This window comes from Nannospalax galili, unplaced genomic scaffold (genome assembly GCF_000622305.1).
Source record: "Nannospalax galili isolate Female #2095 unplaced genomic scaffold, S.galili_v1.0 scaffold323, whole genome shotgun sequence".
NCBI classification, from domain to species: domain Eukaryota; kingdom Metazoa; phylum Chordata; class Mammalia; order Rodentia; family Spalacidae; genus Nannospalax; species Nannospalax galili.
Genome location: NW_008350329.1, coordinates 1818763 through 1827101, shown reverse-complemented (window position 1 = coordinate 1827101; position 8339 = coordinate 1818763). Strand labels below are relative to the sequence as shown.

The following is an 8339-nucleotide window of genomic DNA, read 5'->3' as shown; positions in this document are numbered from 1 at the left end:
CCATTTTCACTCAGCACAGGTTTTAGACATCTTTTCACAGTAGACAAGTAGAGATTTGAGGTTAGTTTAGTTAGTGAAACCTGGTGGCTGACAGTCTGTTGGTAATTTGGCTTGTCTTAGCATCCTCAGTCTAGAAAGTTAGGGAAACAGCCAGGTAAATCAGCTTTGTGCTGCCAATTTGAATATCTAATGCAGGCTACATTCAGCCAGGCACAAACTGTTTTGACCAAAGGGCGGAACGTGGAGGCTGTGTAGCTGTTTCTTTGGAACCGTTAGCATGGCTATACCCTAGTCCCTGCTCGTTTTAGATTCTCTGTCAGACTAGACAGGGAGGAGCCCAAGCAAGAGGACAGGGCTCAGCTACAAAGCCAGGAGCCTGAGCATAGTAGACCACCAGATGTCCACAGAGAGGGAGGAGCAGGTTTGGCCCCAAGCATTCACCCAAACATCCTCCAGTCTGCAGCTCAATTCAATGGAGCTTTGCAGTTGAGCAATCATTATACAATGAGAGGTGCTTCCTCATCTGGCAGGGTCCAAGGTTTGTTTCTGGCAGGCAGGAGTCTGCCAGTTATGGCTCTCGCTGACATACTGACAGAAGAGCCTTCTGGATTGTAAACTGCCTGCTGAAGGTCGGGTCTGGTACAGTGGAACTTGAGCCTCTGTGCTTGCCATACCACGGAAATGCCATCCTACTTCCTCTGGACTTAACTACCGTGTCCACTGAACATAAAGGCAGTCCAGCCTTTGGACTGCTATCTGTCAACAAGAGCTAGAAGGTAAGAAACAGCTTACAGGAAATGCTTTGCCTAACTTTTTCACGTATATTTTTAGTTTTTAGGCTTGTAAGTGTCAATATATAAGTAGATTAACTCAAGTCAGGAAGATCATAAGTCCTAAGAAACCTGAATAAAATAATAAAAGGCCTGTGAAACCCCACCAGCTATGTTAGACTTAAAAGTTCTCACAGGGGGATGGAGAGATGGCTCAGAGGTTAAGAGCACTGACTGCTCTTGCAGAGGACCTGGGTTCAATTCCCAGCACCCACATGGCAGCTATGAACCATCCTTAACTCCAGTTCCAGGGGAATCTGATGCCTCTTCTGACCTCCATGGCATTGCATGACATGGGTGCTCTCAAATACATGCAGGCAATACACTCAGACATATAAAATAAAAATAATAAAATATTTTAAGAGAAAATTCTCACAGTCACCTCCCCGATGATACTGCCTACTTTATCACCCTGATCAATTCTACAAAAGCCTCTCTCCTCTACAGCCAACTGGATTTCTCTGACCATGACTGTTTCTTCTGCCCATAAGACCCTCTTTAGTTCCTTTTTCTGGCTATTGCTCAAGCTAGAACTATAAAATGGACTGGACCAGGTCCACTGCTCCAGGGAGTTAGTTACTTAAGCAAGTAATCATAGTGTGTGGAGTAAGCTCTGTGAAGTTTACATGTGACGTTGAGTCTCTAGAGGCTGAGGCAGGAGGATTATTTCAAGTTTGGGTCAGTGTGAGCTCCAGTGTAAGACTCTGCCTCAAAAAACAAAACAAAAGATTAATTCCAAGGGAAGGAGCAATTATTTCTGCTCATAAAGACTTTCACAAAGGAGGTCACACTGACATAACCTGAGAGGATGTAAAGGCAGTTTTGGGGGGCAGTTTGAATATCTACCTGCAATTCCTCAAAGGGCAGGAATCATATGCTGATGCAACCCAGAAAAGGGCGGGGGAACCTATGGAAGGATGAGAAGGTCCTGAAATTCCTTTGGGGACTAGTAATGTCATCTGCTCTTCAGCACTACCCACTGCCTCCACCCTCCTTCTGCACCACCCCTTGTCCCCACCTTCAGCCCAGTTCCACTGAGCCTGGCGTGGGCCTACAACACGGCAGGACAGTGGAGACCACAGTACACTGGAGTATTTTTAACTCTCTGGACCCTGGCAGCAGCAACAGTGGGTTCCGGTGACTCTCTCTCACAGCCCTGTGTGCTCTGGCCCATCAGACCCCAGGTGCCTATCCACCCACCTGCTTCTTGACTTTCAGTGGGGTTATATACTGACAAACCACTGGGTTTCGTCCCCCTAATTTGCCAGGCATTGTTGCTCAGCAGCACAGTGGGCTGTAGAGTCCATTGTTTCCCTGTGATCTTGTGATCATAGGGTTGACTGGGAGCTGCAGATGACTGCCGCCCAGCACCAGAAGAGGGGGTTGTACTACAATTCTTGGAAAAGACCAAAATTCAACATATGAGCTCCACTAAATTCCTATGGCTTTTGCATCATTGTAAGATCAAAAATTCAAGGATCCTCTCCTCCCTTCACCTTCCAGTGCTTGGGATGCTCTCTTCCCCTGTTCAGGCAATAGAACCCATGACCTGCTGCATACTGGGAAAATCTCTATTATTGAGCTATGCCCTAGCCCCTATCTAACTCAATTCACACAATTTCATTGCCACACCAAGCCCTTCAGCCATACCTGCCTAGCACACAAAGCCTGCTGTTGAGATGGTCTCTGTGTTGACTGAACAACTATGAAATCACAATCTCCGGGTCACAGCTCTAAAGCCACACACCTGCCTACAAGTCTTCCATCTGGATGTCCCACAGATATCTCAAAATCCTAAAGTGGAGCCACCCTCCACAGCCACTGCTCACCTTCTCAGCAGCAAGCAACACTCCCTCTCTAGTTAAGCAAACCAAAAATTCTTTTTGGGTTTTTTTGTTGTTGTTGTTGCTGTTGTTGCTTTGGTCTTTTTTGAGACAGAGTCTCCCAGTGGCCCCAGCTGGCCTGGAACTCACTATGTAGACCAGGCTGGACTTGAACTGACAGAGATGCCTGCCTCTGCCTCCCAAATACTGAGATTAAAGGCATGTGCCACAATACCTAGCTGCAAACCAAAAACCTTTTTTTAACATTTGTTTTTATTGAATTTTTTTGTATTTCATACAGACATCTCAAACAATCTTGATCATCTTTATGCCCCCATCCCCACTGGCACCCTCCCATAACCCCCCCCACTGGAGCCCATATACTCTGTCATCCCTGTTAAGACCCACTCTGTCATCATTCCCCAGAGCAAGTCCATCCACTGAGGTCTAGTCAGCCTATGTAGAGTCCCTTGTTTTAAGAAGATCAGCTCTTCTTCACCTAGCAACAATCAGTTGGCAATATTTCTTCAGATAGGATTAGGGTCTGCTATTCATTTTTCCCAGTTCTATGCTGGGTTTTTGCCTGCCTGAGTTTGCATGGGACTTGTGTATGCTGACACCATTGCCATAGAATCATATGAGCAGGTTCTCAGGAGCTTGTAGGACTCTGTTTCCATATGGTCATGCACTTCTCCGTGCCTCTTACAATCTTTCTGCCCCCTCTTCCAAGATGGTCCCTGAGCCTTGAGTGGGTGAAGTTTAATAAAGGAGTCCTGTCCAAGGACAATCATTCACCAGACTCTTGATCTCTACACTTTGGCCATTTGTGACTTTTTGTGTTCCTGGCCCTTCGCAGCATGAGGGAGCTTCATTATTGGAAACTGAGAGATTCATTAGCATTAGTGTCCTCTTCTTTACCCCTGTTCTATGTTCCATGAGCCTTAGGTGTAGAGGTACAAACCAAAACTCTTAATGCTTAATGCTTTGATTTTTCCCTAGCCTTTGCACCACCTCACATCTACTTAGTCATTAAGTGTAATTCAATTCCCACCAGCCCCTCTTATAGACAGCACCCAGGCCAGGATAGAGTAGAAATGTGTCAACCAACAAAGATACCCCCACATTCTCTAGTCATCCAGACAAGGCTCTGTCCTTCCCACTCATAAAAATAACCACTCAGTGTCATAACATTTTTTGTTGCTGTTTTGTTGTTGTTGGGGTTTGGGGAGGGGAGCGGCAGTTTTGCTTTTGACAGTCTCTCTAGTCCCAACCCACCTGGAAGTCACTATGTGGGCCAGGCTGGTCTCATCCGCCTACCTCTGCCTCCAAGGGCTGGGATTAAAGGCACAAACCACCACATCCAGTGGCATAATTCTTTGGACATAATAGTTTAGATTGGCCCATTGGTCTTTTTAAATATATCCTTCGTGGTGGTTTGAATGAAAACAGTCTCCCATAGGCTCAAGTATTTGAACACTTGATCTTCAGTTGGTGGCACTGTTTAGAGATGTTATGAGGAGGTACAGACTTGCTAGAGGAAGTACATCACTGGGGAAAGTTTTGGGGACTTATAGCCTTGCCCCATTTCCAGTTCACTCTTTCTGCTTCGTGTTTGTGGTTGAAGATATGCTCTCTCAGCTTCCTGCTCCTGCTGCTATACCTGTCCATCGGTATGGACTCCCGTCCTCTGGAACTGTAAGCTAAAACAAACTCTTTTTTCCATTAGTCACTTTTGGCCATGATGTTTTATCACAGTACACAAAAAGTAACTAATAAGTATCTAATACAGAAGTTGATACCAGAGAGTGAGATTGTTCCTGTGAATAACCCAACCATGCTGTTTGGGAGAGGAATGTGGAAGGCTTGGAACTTTGGACTAGAAAAGCAGCTGAGTGCTAAAAGCAGAGATGAGCAGGCCATTCTAATAGGAGCTATGAGATTCTGCTGAGAGTACAAACTAGGGGAATGAGGTCAAACTAGGGGAACTGGACTGAGGCCATTCATGTGATATTTTAGCAAAGAATCTGACTTCTTTCTGTCCTTGACCTAAGAACTTGCCTGAGGCTAAATTAAAATTTAATGGATTACTTTCTTGAGTGGAGGAAATTTGAAGACAGCATTATGTTGAGTCTGTCTGTGTCTTGGTTATTATTGATAAGTCTTATGCAGATCTACAATGAAAAAGGGCAAGTGGAACAGAAAAAAATGGAAAATGTATAGTTTGAAGCAAAAAAGAGCACCAGGAAGCTTAATATTACAGCCAAAGCATGATGAAAGAGAGGCTGTAAGTTAGATTAGTGCCATTAAAGAGAGGCCTCCTGCACTGCACTGAAACAACAGAAACGGTTCCCTCAGGGTAAGACCCTACCTACCTAAGCTTCTGATCTATGAAAGGAAGACTTCTAGACCCTACCTACCTAAGCTTCTGATCTATGAAAGGAAGACTTCTAAGGAGAGGGTAAGACCCTACCTACCTAAGCTTCTGATCTATGAAAGGAAGACTTCTAAGGAACTGTTTGCTCCTAGAAAGCAATGGCATATGAAAGCTGTTACAAATGTGATTCAAGGGGGTAAGGGTCCATCCCAAACTGGCAGTTGAACTTGAAAGTGTTGTCCAAATGGTATGGGCTTTGGAAGAATGAATGATACAAGAGTGAGGGGGTCATGGACTCTTCTTATGCAGTTTCAGAGAGCTACTGAAACCAGGCAATGTGTGGCAGTGTTGAAGCCATGGTAAGAAAACCAAACCTAGGAGGCCCTCGGAGGCCATTGCATGAAACTGTGATAGTGAAGCCTGAGTTGCCATGGAGACCCAAAGATATTGGAGATACCAGAACTTTGAGACATCTGCCAATGAGAACTGCATACAGGGAACAGAACCAGTCCAAGAGAGTGATGTATGCTGCACTCACCCAGCCAAGCTGAAAAGGTAGAGCCATCTAAGCTAAAGTCTCAAGCATCAGACATGGAGCTACAGGATTTGGTCTTTGCCCTACTGGGCTTTAATCTTACTTTGGTCTCATATTTCCTCACTATGACCCCATTCCCCTATTTTGAATTAGGAACTTCTCATTATATGTTGGAAGTATCTAATTTGCCTTTTTTTATTTTAAAGGGTGTTATAGTTAAAAGATTGCCTTAAGTCAGACTTTGGGCTCTTTTTTTTAATTTCTAGTTTATGTGTATGAGTGTTATGCCTGTGTGTGTGTGTATGTTTGTTTGTGTGTGTGTGTGTGTGTGTGTGTGTGTGTGTACCTGTGTCATGCAGTGCCTGTGGAGGACAGAAGAGGGCATCAAATCCCCTGGAACTGGAGTTACAGATGGTTGTTGGCTATCATGTGGAGTTACTGGGTTCAAACTTGGGTCTCCTACAAGAATAGTCAGTGCTCTTAACTGTGACTTTGGACCTTTGATCAGTGTTGAGACTGTTTAAGACTATGGAGAGTTTTTTAATTAAACTAAATGCATTTTGAATTATGACAGGGCCATGAGGCCATGGGGGCCAGGGAATAGAATGTGGTGATTTGAATGAGAAACAACCCCCATAGGCTGAAGTATTTGAACAGTTGGTCCTCAGTTGGTGATGTGTTTGGAGAGATTATGAGGAGGCACAACCTTGCTGGAGGAAGTACATCACTGGGGGCGGGTTTTGAGGGTTTGTAACCTTGCCCCACTTCCAATCTCCCTCCATTCTTCTCTCTCTCTCTCTCTCTCTCTCTCTCTCTCTCTCTCCCTTTTCTCTCTCTGATTTGTGTTTGTGGTTGAAGATGTGGTCTCTCAGCTTCCTGCTCCTGCTGTCTGCTGCTTGCCTCCATTCCTTCCACCATTATGGACTCCCCCACTGGACCCATAAGCCAGAATAAACTCTCTTCCTTAGGTCATTTTTAGTCATTGTGTTTTATCACAGCAACAAAAAGTAACAAATACATTATTTTAGGATTCTTTAAGTCTATAAGACTCCAGGTTGTTTTGTGATTCTCTTACCATTTATAGGAAAAAAATATAGTGTTGTCATCAGACTCTAGCTGGTCTATACTCTGCTGGTTTCCCTCTACGGTGACATTTCATGTGCTCTTGTCCTCTACAGGGTCAGTGATTTGGCAGGACCACTTCATAGATAACATACTCTCCATCATGAGGCAAACAATGTCTTATTGTCTTTCTTTTTGAGATTTAGAAACCATGAATATTAAAGACCCATATTTTTATATTCATTAAGAGTGGTAAAGACATTGGAATTCTATAATTTATTTTTCTTTTATTTATGAGAAAGATTCTATAAAGATAAATGTGCCTTCCAGTACTATTTGGTTGTGTATTATACAACTAATATAGGAAAAGCCAAGATAAAAGATTAGTTCCCTTTAGCAATTTTCAAAAGCAACATCCGGTTTCTGAACTCCAGCAAAGGTTAATCTGTATTGGTTCAGCCTGCCATAGCAAAGTCCCATAGACAAGGCAACTTAAACAACAGGCATTCCTTTTCCCATAGTTCTGGGGCAGGAGGTCCACTATCAAGGTATTAGCATCATTGGTTTCTCCTGAGGCCTCTCTTGCTCAGCTTTCAAATGGCCAACTTTCACAGTGTCCTCACACAGTCTTTCCTCTGTGGATCCTCTGGGTGTCTCTTTCTGGATCCACATCTCCTCTTCAAAGAAGAACCCCAGTAGGATTGGATTAGAGTCCACCTTAAAGACTTTATCTCAACTTAATCAACCCTTTAGGGCCCCATTTCCAAATAATCACATTCTAAGGTACTGGGAATTGGGACTCAGCAAATGAATTGGCAGGGCCACATAATTCAATTGTCAAATCCAATGATACTTTGTTAATATATGTATAAAATGCTTTTCTGGAGAGATGGCTCAGTGGTCAAGAACACTGGTTGTTCTTGCAGAAGACCTAGGTTCGAATCCCAGCACCCAAATGGCAGCTAACAGCTGTCTGTAACTCCAGTCCCAGGGGATCTAACAGCCTCTTCTGACTTCCACGAGCATTGCAGGACATAGGTGCACTTACCTACATGCAGGCAACACACACTTACACATAAAATAAAAATAATAAAATTTTTTTAAAAATACTTTTCTGTTGCTCACAAATTTAGCAATTTAAAATAACACAAGCATAATGTAGTGGCACATGCCTATAATCCCAGCACTGGAAGAGCAGAGGCAAGAGGATCATGGCAAGTTTGAGTCCAGCCTGGACTACATGGTGATAAAGCCTGGTCTACATGGTGATAAGTATCAGAACCCTATTTTGAAAAGAAAAAAACATGAGTTTATCACCTCATACTTTTTTTTGGTTTTTTTCTGTTTCGTTTTGTTTTTTAATTTTTAATAGCCATATGATTAGAAGAAGCATTTCACTACAGCTTTGACATATTCAGTAACACACTCCAGAGCAAGGATACATCTCTTTCAAAAGTGACTGTAAATTTTTAGGTTCACAGTTGAATTAATACAGTTGTACAATATTGAACTCAGTATAAACCCTGTAACACATAAAATTGAATGAGTTTTTACCCTTTAAACAAGATCTCCATTTCATTTTAAAATACGCTGGGTTTTTTTTTACATTTTTTTTTTTCAAATGAAATGGAGATCTTGTTTAAATGGTAAAAAGATCTGTGGGGTATAATTCCAAGAAACTAAAATGTGATATGCCCCTAGGGCTTCCTATGGAC

General features: G+C 43.1%; 1 protein-coding gene across 2 annotated transcripts in view; it reads left to right on the top strand.

The window, feature by feature from the left end:
• Positions 1–569: 569 nt before the first annotated feature.
• The window catches only part of LOC103745622 (sulfotransferase 1C2), a 36972-nt gene continuing 29202 nt past the window's right edge, over positions 570–8339 (top strand). For both annotated transcript variants that reach the window (XR_003851815.1, XM_029570655.1), the window contains exon 1: positions 570–776. The gene's annotated coding sequence lies outside the window, so the exon portion shown is untranslated. The remainder of the gene's footprint in view (positions 777–8339) is intronic.